The sequence below is a fragment of the Hesperophylax consimilis genome, chromosome 23, assembly GCF_061612785.1.
Source record: "Hesperophylax consimilis isolate HC1 chromosome 23, BYU_Hcon_1.0, whole genome shotgun sequence".
Taxonomy (NCBI): Eukaryota; Metazoa; Arthropoda; class Insecta; order Trichoptera; family Limnephilidae; genus Hesperophylax; species Hesperophylax consimilis.
The window spans coordinates 2,641,069-2,663,701 of NC_142858.1; the positions used below are offsets into that span (position 1 = coordinate 2,641,069).

At 33.8% G+C, this 22,633-nt stretch overlaps 1 protein-coding gene across 3 annotated transcripts in view; it reads right to left on the reverse strand.

The window, feature by feature from the left end:
- Positions 1-22,633, reverse strand: part of Mgat4a (alpha-1,3-mannosyl-glycoprotein 4-beta-N-acetylglucosaminyltransferase a) — a 380,732-nt gene that overhangs the window by 81,527 nt on the left and 276,572 nt on the right. Inside the window, exon 1 of one of the 3 annotated variants that reach the window (XM_089646107.1) lies at positions 19,645-19,693. The exons of the other annotated variants lie outside the window; for them this stretch is intronic. The gene's annotated coding sequence lies outside the window, so the exon portion shown is untranslated. Of the gene's footprint in view, positions 1-19,644; positions 19,694-22,633 lie in introns of those variants that run through there. 3 annotated transcript variants of the gene reach the window in all.

A 22,633-nucleotide genomic window follows, 5' to 3' on the forward strand; every position in this document is an offset into this window, starting at 1 on the left:
ATCCAGGTTTAGAATTTAAACAATGCTTGAAATAACTAGCCGTATTTGGTGACCAGATTGAATATCCAGGTTCAGAATTTAAACAATGCTTGAAATAACTAGCCGTATTTGGTGACCAGATCTGAATATCCAGGTTCAGAATTTAAACAATTCTTGAAATGACTAGCCGTATTTGGTGACCAGATCTGAATATCCAGGTACTTCCTCACCTTCCACTCCTTCCCTTAGCCATAAAACTTTCCCCAATTCAACATAAAAATTGTGTAGATATATCGGATGTTATGAAATGCATGATAATTAGACCCCAAAATACTTAATTATTCAGGGAAATAAACCCCTGAGTCATCAGTTGGAAATACCAACGACATTAAGTGAAATTTTAAACAATGCAATAATAGGAATTAGCAAATAATAATTTACGACAATTTACTCGGAAATCAATAAAGCCAGGATAATAAAAATAGAAAGTTATCACTTACGTCGTCTGTAAGTGGCTTCACCACAGTTTGATAATGCCGTCAGAAGGTGAAACAGCTGTCACGCGTAATAATAATTACAACTAGCAGAACTTGTTTATAAACACACTGTTTTTATAAATTTAATAATAAGACTGTTAAAAATTTAAAAAAATCTCTAAATTGAAATGGAGTTCTACAAACTAAACTTAAAATCAAATAAATTTATTGCGAAGGTTCAAAGTACTGTACTGTAATATTATATTAAATAATTTTTACGTGTTTAATTATTGTTTGAAGTCAGATTAAAGCGATTAAAAAACCCACCTGGCAATTCTTATTCGAGTTTCGTTGTATACTTACGTATTGGCGCGCTTTACAATCACAATGGTATGGCATCATTCGTCTCATTTTTAACTATTATTATTTAGTGTGTAGGAAAGAGCGAAGATGGTTTTCGACACACTTGCTTATAAAAGCCCACACGGGACTTGAGACAGAATACGTGTGAAAGAGATGGCAGTAGCGCGGCGTTGCCAAGTACTTTACCCCTATACTGGAGGCAGTAACGGAGTGTGGAAATTTTATTTATTTTTTGTTTTTAAAAGAAAAAAAATGTTACCGGACAGCAAAGTGCCCATAACATTTTTTACTCCAAATGTGCTAAGGAATAGCTGGTTAAAGTTTGTCGGGTACGTGCCGATACACCCTGTATAGGGACGAATCGAAGATATATCGGCAGTGTGAAGTCATATCTGTCGGTTTTCAAAATATTTCCGTATATTTGTCGGTTTTGGAAAAGATCTATCGTGTTATAACAGTCTCAAAAACTCACTTACGGCTGTGTTTTTTACTAAAAAAAGTTGTCACGCACGTCTGCGGGGGAAATGAGTCGTGTTATCGGCCTTAATTAGTAATTTTAATGATTCAAAATAAAAATAATTAATCAAAATACCGAGCGACTCTACCGGCTCGATTTGTAAGCTATATTTCGACCAAAATATCATATAGATACCGACCGTTACTTCTAGCCAATTACTCGAGTGAACACCTGCCGGTCTAAAGTCTCACTAAATGGAATTAAACATTTCGGGAGACTCTCGGTTAAAATGAACAATTTATGTAATTTTTTACTACATGCCTGACAAAGTCGCAGCACGAGAGCATTTTATCACTTTTTCTCGTATTAAAAAAATCACAAAAAGAAAAAAAAAATAGTTAAAGCGGGGATCGAACCTCGGTTCTTCACGACGATAGTCGGGCGCTCTGCCTCTAGACCGCGAAGCTGAGTTTGGAGAGTAACCTAAACTAGTTATATCATATTAGATAGGCTCCTATAGCGAAATGATCACGGTTTTTCGTGACGGTCATGAGTCGGTTTTACTCTGGTCCACGAAAATGCATAACGCGCGTAAAGAAGTTTCACTTCAAAAAAATTACACTGATTTGAATTTAGCATTAGATGCCATATTTAAACAGTAATTTTATGAAATAATTCTCAAGATTAGGCAATTCAATATTTTATACAACACATAAAATTACAAAAACTTCATATTGTTTTACTAAATACCTGTCATGATTTAAAATAAAGTTTTTATAAAAATAAAACTATACCTTCCAAAGTAGCCTTAATTTTTTCAGAAGCGAAGATTAACTCTTTGAACTTTAAAAACACAATGAGCGAAAAATTGCAATTGAATTTCAATAAAAGAAAATGTGTGTGAGTTAGAATTGATTACATTGATAATACCAACGCATGCATTCGTCACACTGTCTATCTGGTAATAATAATCTGGTCTATGGTAGACTACGACATCGTTCAAGACTTCGTAAGTCCATTTTTAAGCGTCGAACAACGAAAAAAAATATTGTGGACCATTCTTCACTGGTCACATGGAACGACTGAACCGACCGATAGTTTGAATCACAATATAATCGGATGTAATCCGGCGTCCGGTGGAAAGTGTTTAGATTTTATAAATTACTTCAGAAAAAAATAATTAACGCAATATACTAACAGCCCAAGAGCTGCCACTTGGTTTAAGGTGGGTACAGGTCGCCCAATTAGCGTTGAGACGAACACATACGTAGATATATATTGGTGCAAATTATATTATGTGTACATCACTGCTGTTAACGGGAAAGGAACAGTTAGTTAATTAAGAATATGTGAAATATATTTACACATTGTTAATTTTTTTTCCGAAGTCAAATATTGAGTTAGAAAAACGCTGTATGAAATTAATGCATATGTAGGAGTGCTGTGTTTCAATGAACTCTGTAAACAAATGTCACTACACTTTAAATGGATACATTACATAAATTAAATACCTCTGTTCTTTATTTATTATTTACATACATTTGTTAACATGTAATTGTTAGGTTATGTAATATAATTTGTATTTTTTGGGTCAGCTTTAAGAAATAGGAAGTAACATATAAGCTATACCCTTTGTACTCTGTATGTGCAATAAATGTTTTTTTTTTTAATTTTTAATTTATCTGAAAAAATATGTTAAAAAAAACCTTTTAAAGCGTCTTCGCGGTGATTTATTTATTATCATTGATTTGGTGTTCTTTTAAAATAAAATAAAATTCAGTAATTTCCAAACACAATACATAAAACGCATTAGGAAATCATTAGGAAACAGCGAAAACTTTAAGGAGAGGCGATAAATCGATTTGGGATTTTTGATCAGAGTTCAAGTTGTTTTCTCGTTTAACGAAGAAACAAACGCCAATAGCCGTAGGATGTAATGGTTATTGCCGTCGTAAGCGGTGAAATAAAACAAGCGAGTTAATTCGATAGCGTCTCCAGCACACTCCCTCGGGACTCGGCTTTATAATGTGTTCCCTTTTAAGATGTTGAGCAGCGATCATGAAATGCTGCTGTGCCTACCAAGTAACGAAATGTTAGCAACTGAAATTTTATTTGCCTGTCACTTCAATCGACTTAATTATTAAGTACAGTGAGTTGGTTTGATTACTTTCAGATCGCAAACGTGTGTATAATAAAATAATAAATATAAAGAATTAAGAATTAAGAAGAAGAGGCAAGAGCGCATAGACATATGAATATTACATAGTAGACCTGCCCTAAGTGATTAAAAGCGTATTATCCCCACTCCCCATACCGGTTCCATTGGAGCCGGCTGGTTTGGCGTATGGCCTCAAGTGAAATTTGAAAACGTGACGTCATCATTCTTGTGCGAACTATGGTCGAGGCATCATCGGTTCATTTTACGAAATAACACGGCAAAATGTTGACTTGTACTTGTAATGATCTGCCCTTTCTACTTCAAACTTTTCCTTCTCTTCTTTCTACGATACATTTTCCTTAAGTCCCGTAGGTAACTTTTCCATAAGGCTTTGGTTATATATATATCCGGGGTAGGAAGGTCCTCCCTGCCGTCTTTTCTTTATTACACACCCCTTCAAGTGTGTACATCCTAGTTTGTCTACGTGACGTACGACCTTGAACGTACTCATTTCACGTGACGGTTCAGTATAAAAAGGCTTCACCGAACGTTGTGTTGGGTTTTTGTTTCTCGGTTTAGAAACCTAGTTATTTATGTTTTGTGTGGTATCCCTTGGTTCTTTTGAGATAGAGTGAGTTGAATCCATTACCGCTGTTTTTCAAAACCATTTTATAAACCTTATCTTCTAAGTCGCCTGCTCACCCCCCCCTAGCTACTCGATTCTACCTATCGTAGGGTAATGTGAATATAATAAAGTGTTAGATTTTATATATGTGATATACATACGATAAATTTATGGTGTTAGTTGTCGGCGCCATCCATGTATATATTTTGGGAGGGGAAGGAGAGGAAAGGAAATGAATTTTTTTCAAGTTAAGATTGGCTCCTCCGCTTACCAAACAAAACTGATGGATGATAATTTGAGCAAGGCGATCGATATCTGCGTGTCTGGATATCACAACCGGCCGGGTCTCCCCTTGTTCCAAATCGGCAACCTTCACGCCAGAATAAAGAAAACCAGGTCTCTTCACCAATTTCAGAATTGCCCCAATCTCAAACACCTCCAGGATAAACTACTTTACTGAGTGTAGAAGGGGAAAACCATAACATCCCTTTATCACGAATCTAGTCGCGAAAATGTGACACGCAAGGTCCTAAGTTACGTGCCACCTCCAGAAAACGTTGTAACTCCCACGCCGTCGGGGATTTACATCCCTTTCTAGGTCAATACACATATAACACACGACGATCTTGTCGACATTCTGCCTGCTTATTAACGATAGGTTGTGTGCCTACCCATTCAGCCAATTATCATGTGAGATATATGTAAGGTCTACTCGATATGCCAAATTTGGGATGAGGACTGTCTGTATTTTAATATTTGGTTCCAGTATTTATTTTATGAGGTTACTAGCATCCTCGTGTATTAGGTATGGGTAACTTCTACTGAATACCTATCCTCTCAGGTAAGGTATAAACGGATAATTGGTTTGATTTTTTTGCATTTAATTTAAAGAGGCTGCCTACCTCTCGAAAGATACCTGTTGAGAAAAGTTGTTCGGTTGGTAGTTTTATTTCGGAGATTGCCATCTCCCTCTTTCGACTTTAGATTTGTTTTTGTGCATCCCAATTCGTAACTTAGAAAGTCAAATAATAGATGAAAAGTATTAAATTAGAAAGTCAAATAACAGAAGAAAAGTTTTCATTTTGTTCCGTCTGGTCGCATCCGATCGCTTTCAATTTGGGACGGCATACGCTAGCAAAACTTCCCCTTTGACTGACTGTACTCCGCGCCTCTCGGCCTATATATGAAAAGGTCGTTGACTCGTCTCTCGCTCACAGCTGATTGACAATGCGTCTAGCGTATCCCTTCTTATGGGAAGATTATTTGGGTTGCAGGCGTTGCAAACTCGATTCCTGTACCTCGGTTGTATCCTATTATTAAAAGGGTCCTCTGAAATTTAATAAATAATGTAAAAAACTCACCCTGTTAGTCACCTCCAAATCCTCGTGTGAAACTTACCTGGTTACACTATATAGCTAAATCACTTTAACTTTCGACCTCCTCCCTACGCTTATAAAAGGGTAATTAAATATTCCTGTAAATAAAATTGTACCTCCCTAATCTGTTAGGATTCGAACCCACAGTTAATAATCTATTTGATTCTCTGGTTTTCGGTCTCCGTGGATAGAATGCCATCTCGCCAAATCAATAACTTAGCCCGATTAAACACTTCCTGCCTTTAAGTACATTCACTCTATTTTAAAACGCAATCAATATTTTTATTATTTTCATGTTTTTAAGACAAGCAATCTAGTTCGAACTGTATACGAAATCACGTTTAAATCAACACAACTTTATAACACAATCGCGATTGCACAACACCTGGCGCCCCTGAGGTGGGTTTTTACAAAACGGCGCTCTACAAATTATCCAATTATTATTATTGTCATTATTATTAATTGTTTTCTCACTGAGTCCAACCACTTTCACTTCGCACAAAACCGGTTCAATAATATTTCACTTTAGTTCAAAATTCCACAATACTATTAACACCAACTGAATCCACTAATTCACTGCAATTTCACACAACACTTCTCATTTGTATAGATTTCATGGAGCTGTCAACGCACTCAAGTTCCAAACCCGACTGTCCTCCGGTCTCTCCTTTCCCGTGGGAATCTGTTTACTCAAGGCCTGTCTGTCAATAAATCTTCCGTCGTTGTTTAAACAAAAAATTTTTAGAGCACGTTATTTTATTATTTATCGTTTATTTTTGTGGATGTCCAAAACATCACATACTATAGTCCAGTCAGTGGGGAGTTTTACCTTGCAAAAGGTTAGGTAGTAGCGATTTTGATATATGTTGTTAAGATTGGGACTCTAAGGAAAAAAAAAAGTTTTCGACCTTGGGAGGGTCGAGCTCGACCCGCCATCTTGGATTGAAGGTGCCAAAATTTGTTTTTTTCAAAATATTTGTGAAGTGGTCGTTTTTACAACCAAATTGTTGAAGGCAAACTTAAAGACAACTAAATTACCTACATTTTTCAAACAGAGTTTTTTTTTGTGAGTCTAATAGGTAACGAGTTACAGTGGCGGAAATGTGAATATTTTTCTAAAAAATGATGAAATTCCCAACTTTGTAATTTTTTCGGGATATTCATTACATAATTTTAATAATTTTGCTAATTTTGCTCATTTCCACACCACCATAAGGTAGAGAACATGGCGCATTTTTTTATTGTGGTATCCCCAGTAGGTCTACTCCACAGATATACCAGCGATGGTAGATTTCGAAATTATGTTACATTACTATGAATTATGTTACTATAAATTATGTTACTTAATAACAGTCTTCGTCATCAATGTCATCATCTAACTCATTGCCTGTGATACTGAGATTGACAAAATCTCTTCTTCTTCGTCCTCGACATCGATGTGAACCTCTGGCGAATTTCGGCATGTTTGACCATTACAGCACCCACATACAATAGAACACTTCAATCCAGCTTTCCTGCAGCTACATGCAACGCCGCATTCTTTTTTACAATTGCATGAAATAAATTTTAATAAAGTCTCGGGTGCTGGTTTCTTTGTCATTCTTACTGGAACAAGCCCGTTGGTGTCACGTTTCCAGCCCGTTTTCTGGATTTTTTTGGATTCCATACCATTTTTGGACTTGATGGTACGTTCTAAATGCATGGTACCGTGCAGGGTCGTTCGTTGGTGGCAAAGAGGCAAGATTGAATTTGCTTTTTGTTGTCGACTTTGCGAAACGTTTGTAGCGGACTTCTTCCAAGGTTTCCTTATCCATGTCACCCCCGTACAAAGCAACAAGAAAGCGTTTTCCCGCAACTGCTATGTCTTCTGGTGTTGCATCATGTTGTTTGACGATTCCTATCATGGCATTGAGTCTTGTGTCGTTTTGCACAAGCGAACAAAATTTTGTTTTTCCTTGGTTGAAGAAGGACGATGTTGTATCGCAGCCGCTAAAGGCATGAAGAAACAGAATATTCTCAGCCGCCTCTTTGTATTTCACACTATTCGTGGAATACGGATTTGCGAAGATATATACTACTTTTGGGTGGTGCTAATGCTGTCAGCAGAACTAGGAGATCAACGTCTTCGCCAATAATGAAAACAGCGTCATATGATGAACACAAGGAAATCGCAGTATTGACAATCAACTCATCAGCATATTCTTCAGCCTGCTTAACTGTAAAATCATCCTGTATAAATTGCTTTGTAAGCATCGAAATCAGACGGACTTTGTTATTTTCATTGGCTAAAAATCGTTCTTGTGAAACTTGAACTGGCATGGTTTCATCGAAAAGAACATCTGCAGACATATGCTTCTTCGATCGGCGAAGTCTTTCTGCGGTTTTCGTATTTTTTTCAACATCATCAAGCGGATATCCATCAAAAACAATGATTGCATGTGATCCATAGTGATTTCTTACATAGTGAACGTACTTCTCGCAAATTGACCCAAAATAATCATTCCGACTCCATACAACTTTATGTAAAAGATATAAAAGTATATTGTAACGTAGAAATACGTTAAAATGATATTGTGTAATATGTTCGTACAAAATTTATCAAGAAAACTGGAGTTTTACAATTTTTTGTCAAAATTTTCTTCTTTCAACCGCTTTAACTCGTTATCTATTAGACTTACAAAAAAAAACTTTTTCAAAAAATGTAAGTAATTTAGTTGTCTTTAAGTTTGCCTTCAACAATTTGGTTGTAAAATCAACCACCTCATAATTATTTTGAAAACACCAAATTTTGGCACCTTCAATCCAAGATGGCGGGTCGAGCTCGACCCCCCCAAGGTCGAAAACTTTTTTTTTTCTTTAGAGTCCCAATCTTAACAACATATGTGAAAATCGCTACTACCTAACCTTTTGCAAAGTGGAGCCCTTTTTTATCCCCCACTGACTGGACTACTATGAAAACTTGTAAAAATAGATGTGAAAAAGAGAATAAACCCAATTGTCGTATTACATTCCATATACAAGCATTATTTTACTTTATTTTAAGCATATTCACATCGTATAATATAGATCAGTTTTAGAAACATATACAATCACATCGAGAAACGTCTGGACGCGAAACACAAAGCTGGTTGGTTGCTGGGAAGTAAATTATGAACATTTATAAAAGTGTCTTAACTAAATACTTAAACGAAACATTCGACTCTGAAAATAGAACCGAATTTTTTTGCCGAATTTGGACTTCGCAAATTTGTTCATAACGTGGCGAGTAATTTGCGCTCCCATGTAAAAATGTCTATTCATTCAAAAGCAGATTTTACTTTTAAGAAGTAAATGGTGATATTATAATGCGAGATGCCTATTTACTGTCAGATTGATTTATTGACGAATCACAGTCAGCCTTACGCCCTTCGTTCTTCAACAGTTGATTTTACCCCTCGCCATTATCTTCTCGTCTATTAATTTCTATGTCTGTGCAAGAGCGACAATATGAGGCCAGAATATGGCAACAATAGTAATTCTATCAATTCATTTCCCGCAACATCCTATAATCCTACATTGCACAGTGTTTCGTTTCATACAAGCTAGACGGAAAAAACTCTTTTATAATTTTAAAGTGTTTGGAACCCTCTTGTGGGGAGTATTTAATCTGAATGTATTGAAAATTTGGGTTGAAAGTGATTAATTTAATTTTTTTCTAAAAAAAAAAAAAAAATCGGAAAAAAATCTTTTAAATAATTAATAACAGTATTAATACCGTATTTGAGGTTTTTAAAGAAAACAAATTTAAAAAGTTAAGAATATGTCTATTTTGAGAAAAATAAAAATGTAAAAGCACAGTCAAAAATTTAATACAAATCACGAAACAATTGCGAAAGTATAAATAAATGATAAAAAATAGCTAAAAAATAGTCGAAACAATCATTATAACTAATCTAGGAAAACAATTTTAGCCATATTTAGCAACAGAACTTAATAAAAACAAGCATTAGTTGCAGAAAGTACAGTCAGAAAATAAAATAATAATATCAAAAGTTATGCAAGAACAGTAACGAAACAAAAAAATATTACTTATCTAATAAAGTGCTATTTGAGTCATTTGCGGCGAGAGAAATTAACTGCACATAAACATCTTTAATTTTTTTAAGACAGAGTACAGAACCAATAGATTTGTGAGAAAGTGCTTAAACATAATGCTTATTGAAACTAGATGCTATCTGAGTTATGTTCAGAGGAATCATCAGAATAATGTTCAGAGGAGTCATCAGAATATTGTTCAGAGGAGTCATCAGATCGCAAACATTGTGTTCTTGACTCGGAATTGGGTGGAACAAGTAAATTTAACACTTCAGAGGGAAGTGAGCTCGATTTTTTTCTTGGAACCTCTCTAAAACTATTTATTATTGGATCTGATGTAATTAAGCATGGTTAACATATCTCTGTTTGTTGATGTTCGGTCGATTTTTCTGGTGTGCAATTACCTAAATCTTCTACAGTCTTTATTCCGCGCCTCTTGCGCCTCTTCTGACAGCTGCCCAATAGGTACAATGCACGAACTAATCGCATCAAATGAATGGTATAATAGTTTATGAACAGTTGGTGGCATGGTATACTAATCATATAGGTTAAGATATAACTCCTTAGTGTCATGCACATACTATTCAAAATGTTCGATGTTAATGCTTTACCCAGAAGCTATTGTTCTCAAAATTATGCAAAACCTCTTGATGAGCCCCGCATTTACCCCCGTTATCTCGGCTCTCTTTTCGTGCTCTCGAAAAAACCAGTGTTTGTGTTGCCAAACGCAGGTTTTGGCTTATCTACAATTAATCTCATTTCACTTTAAAACCGTTCCTGTAATTCTTTTTTTCTAGTACTTAAAATTAGTTTATTTGCATCCCCTCTGACTTGCCAGAGTTGTATTCGGTAAGCGATATGCAAAAAACATTCAAAAGTTTTTATCCAGGCATGCAATGTAAATAAGCCGAAGGAATAAAATTCTTGTCGTGGAACTCTATTGATAACCGTAGTATTCATTTCACTGGGTTTGGCACCACAAATATAAAACGACATAGTCGACTTGTTTACAGTCATTACATTGCAAATTTTGCCATCTACCATAGTTAATAACATTTTAAATTTTACATTCAAATCTACATCTTCAATGTTAATTCTAAAATTCATCAAATCCGAGAAGCTGCGAGCCACTTTTTGGTTATATTCAAAGATATTAACTGTACTTGGCTTTTCAAATTTTTTTCACTGCTTGCACTGAGATTTTGACGTTCAAATTTACTTAAAATATGATTATATATTCCCTGAAACCTTGCTTTCTTGGGTAAACTTCTCCGCGTCTCGAACAATTCCTGCCTGGAAATCTGGTATGTGGTGCCTGTGAAATGACAAATTATGATTGGTGAGCATTAATGAGCAAAAATATCGAAACTGATTTGAATAGAAAATTAATTGTTCAATCTACAAAAAAAAAATCACGGAACCTTATTGATACTTTATCCGAAAAAAATTCTCGAGAAGTTAGAAATTGAATATTTTTAAACCACAAAAAAATACACAAGTTAAACATTAATTTTTTAAATAACTCTAATGTTTTATATTAAAATTTTACAATAATAACATACTACATACCTTTCAAAGTAGTTTCCATTTTTTTTTAGAACCAAAACACATTATTTTAAGCACATAAACAACCTTACAGCTCGCCCGACAAGATGCGAATAAAAGCAACTGATAATTCATTAATTAATTTACCTAACTTTGGGGCTTTGGTATGAGTCAACCCGTGCATTAATTACCCCAATTAAAAAAGCATTTGTCACACTAACTACCTGTTAATACCCCCATGACGTCATTTTTCAAGAATTCCAAAGTGACTTTTTTCCGTCTAGCTATATGAAACGAAACACAGTGCATTGTCTCAAAATATCATTTATATTGACTGATTTGACTTCAAAACTTAAAACTTACGTTCTAAAAAGAATAATGTCTCCCAGTGGACTGGACGCACAGAGACAATATTACTCTTGGCTGGGGTGGTACATTTGTATCGTATCGTAGGCACATAAATACCTCCCTCATAGACAGGATCCGGGAAAATTCACAATAGTGCATAGAGTAAAATGGTTATATACATAGGTACGCCTTTATTTCTTTACATCGGATCAGATAAAGATGCTAGATTTGAGTTCCTTTCTCCCATGAGAATACGCTTTTCAGTCCATATATCATTCTCCACGAGAGTGTTTCTAGATGTACGAGAGCGTATGTATCTCGCACTTTTACATATTGAAATATGATTTGACTTACCTTTTCCGTTCATGTGGTTGCAATGATTTCCTTTCAAGCGCAAAACTACGCAGAGATATATGCATACGTGACTTTATTTCTTACGATTATTCTTGTATACAAATCTACAGTTTTAACCCAAGGATCACGAAATTTGACACACTTGATCTTCAACACAAGAGGAAGGTCACTGTTTACACAATATTTTTAAAAACCGCCCCATCCTCCTTTCCCACTTCTTCCCACGAGACAGCAGTCGTGCACAAATATATGCGACGTGCGGCCCTTGTGTATTGGACAGACCTGCGGTTGAATTCGCCCTATCAAATCTCTAAAATAAAGTGGTAATCTTAACGACATGAAGCCGTATAAAAACAATACACATAATAAAAACATAGACCTGCTGTCGACTTTGCACTAGCAGTCATAGAACATCCATCTACCTACAGAGGGACCCCTCGGGAAATTTCTAATTCATCGTCTAGAAAAATAAAATCTGGTGCTTACCGCTAATTTTATAGTTGAAAAACGTTTTATAAACTTTTCAAACCGTTTTTCATAAAATATTTTCATGGTAAGGTCCCGTTTTTATTTATCTTAAATATAAATTTCTTATCTCCGTAGCGGTCCCCGGAGAAACAATTGATATTTTAGAAATAAGTTCATCAGAAATAATTAAAATGTGAGCGTGGAGAAAACCCCCGTTATTATGTCGCCAGCACGACAACATTGTGATGCTTGGAATTAAAAATAAAACCAAAATTATTGTCTAAATCCGATCCGGAGATCGGCTACATAATATCGTGGGGTTACTGACAAAAATTGGTATACTTACAAAAACATATGCTGAAGTAAACTTAATTTTAAAGTTTTATCTTCATTATAAAATCAGTGTTACGGGAAATAAGTTAATTTAAAAATGATTTTTTAAATATTGTTCATTAAACAAAACAAGCTTATTTTTGTAAGTGTTTTAATATTATTTTTCTTGTCAATTAATTATAAAAAAGCCGTAGCTAAACCATTTAAATCATCATTAACTCAAAAAACAAAAAAAACTACAGTAACCACACGAAATTATCTATTAATATTTACGACAGTTTCAGGAAAGCGCTCGGGGATTTTTTGATGTGTGATTGTTATAGTGTTAGTAGCCTATTCCAAGTACTCAGATAGAGGTGTATATATTGTTTATATGCGTGAGGATGCGTCATATGGGTATATGTATACATGTGTTGTTATATGTATATAGGTATGTCTGCTGTTATATACACATGTGTGCTTGCATGCACACATATTAAAAATTATATATATAATTATGTACATTTTTACAATCTAATGCTAATTTACTTCTTTCTCCTTTCTTATTTCTATCTTCTACTTTTTATTACAATTTTTTCAAAATTTTAGCTTCATCTATAGTTACTAATTTCATATGTTTACACTAGATTTCATATTTCATACAAAGTAATTACACTCAATTGGTCACCATGAAACAGGCAGCCGCCTAGTATGGTGATTCATTATATCTACTTTATGTAAATATCAAAACAATGTAACACGTATTAAATAAAATAAAATATCTATCTACATATATAAATAAGTGCCCTGGTGTGGCTTGGATTTGCACATAAATCTGGAGTTTTATTACGAGATGGATGAAATTTTGCACACTCGACCATCAAACCAAAATAAATGTTACTTTGTTTTTGAAATTTCTAAAACTACCCCATCCCCTTTACCCGCCTCTTAAAGCAGTATTCTAATACTTGTTGATAAAATTTTGCAAATTTGAGTTTCAAAACAAAAGGAACGTCACCGTCTAGTCTGTATAAAAAAAGTGTGTAAAGTCCGAGCAACGCTGGGACGTTCAGCTTATTATTCCACATAATAGATTCAATTAATACAGGAGACATTAATTGATATTAAGTTTCTAGTAATTTCCTAAGTTAAAAGGACATTAATTTAATTCTAACACAAAATAAATATCGTTGAAGTCGTAAAAATCATATCTGGTTACTTATGATTTACGTCACAAGTCAAGTAATGACAGTAGTCAACTGCGTAGGTGTCCTACGTAAAATAAAATATTTTCGCCGTAAATAAGTATTAATTAATGTTACACAATGAAAAACTAAAATGAGTATACTTACAGTGAAAATTTTACAATTACGAAGTTGTAATATAATATTATACTATATAGGTAAGTACATTTTAGCGCTGGATATTAATCGAGATGATAATGTTAATTTATTTATATATTGATAAACTGGAATAATGCACCACGGGATGGAAAGATAAAGAAAGATGAAGAGTTTTTCTGAGCTCGTTGGGTATCGAAACCATTTTTACAAAGCCAAAGCTCAAGTTAAGCCGGCTTACAAAAGCTCCCTATCTTTACGCTCTGGCGGACCTCATAACCAACCTTATATTATAATTCTATGTTCAATGCTTAACATAATCATAAAAACCTACATAGGTGAACGAAAATCGTACAACAAAATTTTCATTTGTTGAATACCATTATTTGAAAATATTTTAAAACTTTATTTTCACAATACATAGATATCTATTTTTTTTCACGCGTATTGACGACCTTTTCAATCTGGTTAATTTATTTATTTTGGATTGTCTGTGATACCTAATATTCACTTTTCAATATTATTTGTCTATTAAACTATGGAAAAACAAAAATAAATGTCTTTTATACAATAAAAATATTTTTTCTTATTCGATTCCGCGTTAATTGCTTCTTGTTTAACTACCATATTCCAAATACACGAATGATCACAAGAACTCCACAACATTCAGCTTTGAGTCATTCATGCATTCATCTTAGAGTCTAAGATTTGCAAGAAAACGTAAGAGTAATTGCTTATTTCTTACGGGAAAATTGACTACTCAGATCGGAGATTGGCTTAATTTAAGAGCTTTTCGCGAAGCGTGGATCCGAAGTAGCTACTACCTTTTGAAATAAGGGAAAGAATTGTCAAGTGAACCTTTTTGAAAATTGAACACTACCAAAATCGTAAAAATAAGCCGAAAGTTAGATGCGACAAAGCTTGCAATTAAATTCCGGCATCGAGTTTTAGCCGTGATCTGAATTCCATTATTGCGATTGAATCAACCGAACAGTTTGAACCAATGACTAAATAAAATAATGAATTGAACTTACGACAAAACAAAGAAGATTGATGAAATTGTTGGGGATGATTGCGTAAACGCTAAAAAGCGGCAGATTAAACCGCTCGAACTGCCGCAATGAATTGGTTTCTGCTGTGCGGATACCTAAATCAAACGATGATCGGATCAGCCCATTTTGGCGGTGGATTGTCTTAAGTTTAACGAAATTATTTTCAAAAACAGAGAATTGTATCGATTAACCTTTAGAGATTTGGATTGTTTGTTATACCAGAAAGATGAAAATTAAAGAATATCGTAGAACCGAATAACAAATCATAAATAAGCACCCGATCGTTTTTTAATAACCACTCTTGTTACAAGTTCAGTTCCGTAGAGCTTTCCCGGGCTGTAATCTACAGGGTGAAGATTGCTAATCTACAGGGTGAAGATTGCTAGTCAATCTCCGATTGCAGATGGCACCAGAAGAAGATCTGCAACTATTTCCTCGGAATTCCCGGGGATTTTGTTTAATTGAAATTGCCGAGAAGAAAATTTGATATGTGAGAAACGTTCTCTTCACTTATGATCCATTTTTAAATTAACTGATTACCGTTACAATACACAATATCAATCCGCGATATACATAATTTTATTTTTATGTTTGTTGAAAACTACGTGCAGGGAAAATAAATCTAGAAACATATTTAAAACACGTCTGTGAAAACGATACGAAAGCCGAAGGATTCACACATCGGCATGAGTTTATTGTACTTATGCTCGTAGGTCGCATTGGAAGCCATTCAAATTAGAGTATCACAGAAAAATAGCCGGACGTGTCAATAATATTATATCATGCACACGCTGCAACCCGTCAAATTCAGGTTTTTAATCAATTGCGTTTGCGCCTGTCAATACTGTTGAAATGCCTTCATAAATTTAATATTTAAAATAGTGTCACTTAATGGGGCTGACAGATTACGCTATAAACATACACTATACTAAAATATTTATCAGAAATTTTTGGACCGGAGTGGACAAATAAAACAACGTACCTACATAATTATTTTGTTTTTTTCGTTTGTTAATAAATAGTAATTATTTATGAACACCACACCCTTATAGCTATAACCTACAAAACGAGATAAGTTTTAGAGAAATAATTACCCGTAAAAAACAAAATGTTTTTACCGTAACAAGTACAAGTATTTTTGTTTTGACTGGGGATTGAATCTTCCTCCCAAGGGACCGGAGGTAACACCTAAGCCAAATCCTAATTGGTTAATTCGATCCGATGTTGGGAAGTGGGTTAATTTCCACTTCAAAGATTACGAAAATTTAAGAAAATAAAAACGAAATGGATGTATTTTTAATAAAACCTGCCCAATTCGATAGGTTCATCATGATTAGGCCACACATAAATTTGATACACATATGAACAGCATTACGAATTATATATATATATATATAAGAAGGCTGTAATTAAGGCAAGTCGCATAAACAGTGTGAAATTCATTGTAAATTGGCGCCACGAGAGATTAGCTGAGTACATCAAATGATAAAGCACTTCAAATGCTCCGAAATTAACTGTTTACTCGTGTTATTGATATAATATCATACAGTTATAATGATAATGGTACTTAATTAAGCTGCACAAGCAATTTCAATAAATACATATTTCATACTTAGATACCAAACCAAAATCACGCCCTACTTGAAAAGTGGCTGATTAATATCATTTGTTTTTGATAATGAAAAGGCATTCTGAAAACCGACATGAAATTAAGAACTCGTTTGTGAATTTCTACCATCCACTTACAAAAGTTCAAGTATAATGGATATGAAAAATACTTCACAATTCTGATTATTATTCACAAAAGTTCGCGGTTAAAAATAGAATGATAATCAATTTTCGGGGAAAATAAACGTTCCAACTTCTCCTAGTGTAAAAGTATAACCTCCACCAAATGGTTTTTTTGAACGGAGATGAAATATTGCTAACGTTTCGTTTCGTAAACGTTTAAGCTGTGATTAAAAACTTTCAAAGCCATTACCTAACTTGTGAGTGTTAACACAGGGGGAACAGCAGATAATAAAGATAGGTGAGATTCTCTTTAGGATGGTACTAACGAGTATCTAAAGAATCCTCATTAAATACATTTATTTCAATAAAATATAATATTTGGATGATTTGTATGGCGCCTTTTTTGTGCAATATCACCTCAAGGGTGCTGTACAGTTATATAATACCCTTCTACAATGATCTACGTTATTACTAACTATATATGGAGATAATATACAGTACAATATTTACCTGGTAGGTCACTTTAGATTAATACTTAATTAACATTAACTAATTGTTTATTAGCGAAATTTAGATAAAGGATTTAGGACATTATTGGAAAATTGGATATAATTGGACTTTTTCTCAGAAATGGTATATTTAATTTAAGGGTATAACAGCTAATAAGGTATGTTTTTAGTTTAGACCCGAATTCTGTTGGACTTGTTATGGATCTTAGTTCCGGAGGGAGTTTATTCCAAGCCTTCGGCCCAGATGCTCCGAAAGCGCGATCAGCAAACTTAGTATTTGGCTTGCGCTTAGGTTTCATCAGTCTACCTACAGCTGATTATGTTGCTGATCTAAGAGTTGACTGACTCAGACCAGTGTTTTCCGGGACGCATAGTTCAGAGATGCAGGGTGGGGCCATTTCATTGATGGATTTAAACAACATCCAGCACAATTTGTACTGGATTCTTTCAGGGCATTTGAGCCAGTGAAGGTTAGAAGGTGTTCTGAAATGTGCGAATATTTAGAAACCCCGGTTATGAGCCGTGATGCTGCATTAAACACTGATTGAAGTTTGTCAAATTTGACATTTTGGGAGGCTGGCGTAAATGCCGTTGCAGTAATCGAGACGTGACAGTACGCAAGATTTGATAAGTAGTTTTGTTGCTACCAAAAACCCTTTCAAATAAAATACTAGCTTCGTGCGAAATTGATATCTTATAAGATTTCAATTTTAACTCCAAACTCCAGAAGAAGAATTCCAAACATTATTTTCACCACCTTCTTTGCCCTTACCACTATTTTCTTGACCACCTTCAATAATTAACTATTATTTATAAGTGTTCTTGTACCGCATCCCCGCAATTACATAATATGTCAAAAAATGCACGTTTAACAAAGTTAAGGTACTTTAAAGACGTAATTCGCTCAGTCGTTTGGATTTTGCTAAACCGTCAGAGTGCATAGTTGTTATTACTTATACCTTCAAGATGAAATACACATTTTTAAATAAACACATATACAGTAAAGACTGAAGATTTAACTGCAACAAACAGTTTGATAAAGAGCTGTCATGCTAGTTAGTACTTGTGGAATTTAATTAAAATATAACATTATTAAATTTGACTTAGTTAAACTTTTTTTAAAGAAGTTGAACAAATTAAAATAAATTCACTATTGTCATTTTCACCACTTGAAAGAACTGGAGAAGTGGAAATTGAATAAACGATTCGCGAAATATTCTTTATCGAAATCAATTTCCTTTAGAAAAGCAATCAGAATACTTATTGTAACCGTATAGAATTCCGAACAAATCTTAGGGATAGCTTTGTAACATGTTTGGAGTGGGATTACAGTGTAGCGATTCGGAGACAAGTTATTCTGTTCGCTGATTTGATTTTAGTCTTGGGAAATTATACGAAAAATATTTACATGAAATCTTTACAAAACAAATAAAAGGTCTTGATCATACTGAAGGAAGTTTCTGTTGTATTGCCATGGGCTTGTAGCGCTATGATCAGGATTTTATGAAGTGACGATTCATCTTTATTGATGAAATCAAAGAATTAACAAATGTTCAATGTATAACAATATAGAAATACTCGACAAGGCGTAAGGGCCGTGTAAAAAGGTAGGTAGTCATTGCATAAAGGTTTCTAGTTAGAGGCTGTACAATTGTAAAATTTTTATATTAAACGCCGCATTTTTGTGCAATATTCTATACTAGGTATTATAACGTTAATTTTTATATAATATCGAGATATTTTAAGTGTGAAAAACTTTGGAGTTTAAATAGTGGTAATAAAATAATAAATTAATAAATATATAGAAATCAACATATCAAAAAAATTCTAGGTGTTTTTGAAACGAAATAAAAAATTATGTTAATAAAAAATAATTAAAAATGTTCTTTCTCGCAATTTTCTAAATTGAATAATCATTAACTGATGATTAAACGAATTTCCTACTACGTAATTGTCCTGGCGTGTCATTACCTTTAATGTGAATAACAGACAACGGCCCTTTTCATTTTGTTACGCTTCCATGGACGTAAGTACCTACATAATTATACATTACATCGTATTTAGGGCCAGGCAGTATCACATTTCAATAAAGACCAAAGAGCACCAAAATTTTTGAAATTGAAAATAAACTATAAAAATAAATAGAAGGCTCAATGACATTCAAATTTACTAAAACAAAATTTGGTGAAATCTTTCCACTTTTGGAAAATCAATGCTTAGGTACTCCTGATGAACACAAAGTTTGAGAATCTCGCATTTTACTTCGATGTTTTTAAAAGAGAAACAAACATTCCCGGGTTACGATTAATCTAACAATACTAACATAATTGTATGGACGACTTAGCTAGTAGAGGATTGAACCCAGAAGGCCTGAGTGGGAACCCAACGCCGTTTTCCGCTCGGCTACTAACCGGATTAAATCCTATTTTTCAAAAACGATGTGCCAAAAGATAAAATGTATGTAGACATTATCTTACCATGTTTTTGCTAAGTCTGCTCTAGGGGGTGATTTATTTGGTTTTTACCTGTAACAAAGAAAACAAATATTATTGATAAATGTAAAGTAGAGCAGCAAAAAAACAATACAAGAATAATTAAGAACGGATTGTTACGCAGAGATTCAAATGTAACATTGTCATTAAATGGCCACTCAGCGCCAATTTCTTTATTAGACTGTTGGAAGATGTCCATTCAATGCCGATTTTAAAGACGGGTTGTTTTACAGAAGTTTAAAAAAGCATCAAATTCCAGATCTGTGGAACTTCTAATTAAGTTCTGTTATTATTTAATCTTGGCCCGGTTGATTCAAAGTACTTGGATAGTACCAGAACTTGAATGGGACTTTCATAGAACTTGAATATTAACTTTGAAATTTGATGAATTGTAATTTGATGAAAATAATGTTCATTTCATTGTTCAATTCATCTTTTGGATAAATTGTGATCAGCAGAAGAGGATAACTATCATTTTGTTAAGCTTATCAGCTTATAACAATTCGACAGAAAGCGTAGAATCGGAGGTTAAAAATATATTAAAGGAGCAAAAAGGCGCTGAATTCCCATTCGTGACTTTGTCAAACAACTTGGTCTTAATATCAAACCTCGGTCAATGCTTCTACACATATATTAAAAGTTAAAATTACGAGAAACTTTTAACCACTGAAAATCAATTAAAGATAACAAGTTTTGGTAAGTTGGTACCGACATAAATAAATAAAAAAAAATCAAATCGAAATGTTCAGTTACATTCCAACAAAGTGATCAATCTATCTAAACTTCTTTTCTTAATTTTGTTTAATTTACACCGGTCTTGCACAAAATCAATACATCCAATTGCCAAAATGGGGTTTTTAACAAACTATAAATACCGTTAAAAAAGCGTGGAAGTTTTGAAAATTATTTTTCTGATTATGATTATCGTCCTAAAAATATGTATTTTTTTTTATTTTCACTCATAAATATTGATTTCAAAAAACGATCTAAAACCGTACATTCCAAATCGGTTCAAACTTTGTAGCCAACAACGTCATAAGGGCATAGAAAACGTCAATGTCTGGTAAAACGACTGTCACCAACATCGCCCGGCATGACGTCAACGTAGCCGAATTCATGATTGAAGATTTTGGCGGCATATCGAAAACGGCACATTTTAAATCGTTGCAGAAAATTTATTTGTCAACCTAAAAATAAAATTAAAATACCTTCCTAAACGCAATTTATTTCGAAAAAAACCATGAATCTGAAAATCCATGTTCAAGTGGTTCAAATCATTAAAAAACAGTGAAAATACCATGTTCAAGTGGTTCAGAACATTAAAAAAACAGTGAAAACACCATGTTCAAGTGGTTCAGAACATTAAAAAACAGTGAAAACACCATGTTCAAGTGGTTCAGAACATTAAAAAACAGTGAAAACACCATGTTCAAGTGGTTCAGAACATTAAAAAACAGTGAAAACACCATGTTCAAGTGGTTCAGAACATTAAAAAATAGTGAAAATACCATGCTCAAGTGGTTCAAAAGATTTAAAAATATTAACAAGTAACCAATTAAAAGTGTGAGATTTACATCGTATTCTTCTTATTTTAGTTTCAAAAATATGCTATAATCAAAAAATTATATTACTAGAAGTAGGCTTCACAATTTTTTGTTTGTTTAAAATTAATTAAATGAAAACGGAGGAATAGAAGGTTAGACAAGTGATTGAGTTGGGTAACATTTCATACACAACATGTTGCTTATTTTGTGCTGACGTAGAAAATGTATACAAAAAATATATTACAGTATTGTGCGAATTAATAGAAACATCATTTATTTTCTTATAAAAATCATTCCGCAGGACTGACGATGGACACTGGATACATGGACACACATCTGCCCTGATGTTGGACACTGTGATGCTGTCCTAAACTTTGGTTAAAGAAGTAGGTAGCGCAACACGGTATAATACCCCAAAAATAAATCACTAACACTTAATGTAGTTATAAAAATCAATTTATTTAATGTTATATTCAGTTACAGGTGATATTTAATCATGCAATATAATTTTATTTATTAATACGATAATATATAAATAGCCTCTTTTGACTTTAACGACAGCTTAAACGTGGACTTAAGCTCGACGTGGAATTTAAGCTTTTGGCAGTTTTCCATGACATTATATCATCCCGAAACCAGATCTGAATTACTGCTTCTATCATCTTTCTCCTGGTCGTGAATTCCAATACGCGTATCGCATCTTTACACATTGCCCACACATGTTTTATAGAGCTCAGATCAGGTGAATTACCAGTCAATTATCAGCGAGTCTAAATAAAGTTTGTTTCCATTAATTCGCACAACACTGTACGTATTATGTTACAGATGTGAGCAAAATTCAATTTTCAATTGAATTTTATAAAAAATAGATTCACTCCGGGGTGTCGTAGCTGGGTTGTATTATTTATTCGTTGATGATATTACGATATTATCTTGTTCGTATTTTAGGTTAGGAGTCTGAACCTGGTACTCATTAAATCAAGATATCATCAGTGATACATTATTATAAGATAGGGAAGATTCTAATAATTTAGAACTAAATTTAATTGTATTTTTGCCGGTTGTAGATTTAAAATCTACAATAATTGTGGTTGAATACATTGTATTATTATTATATTCATATTTGATTATTTATCAATTAAATTTAACGTGGTTCTTTTGCATGCATAGTCCCAACGCATGTTTTCAATGAAGCCATATAAAATAGTAATAAGCAAAGATATTAGAAGAACGAGATATGCTATGTTGGCCGCCGGACCGAAGCCGGAGTACTACCTAATTAGGGTACTTTGAACGGTATCGGGACGTGTACGCATAGAAATCTGTTCTATGTATTAGTGCGGATACCTTAGCGCAAGCGAAGGTGTGCAGTAGTATTGGTGAACAAAACCGGCGACACTCGGCAAAACAATTCCACTCAGTACGAACTG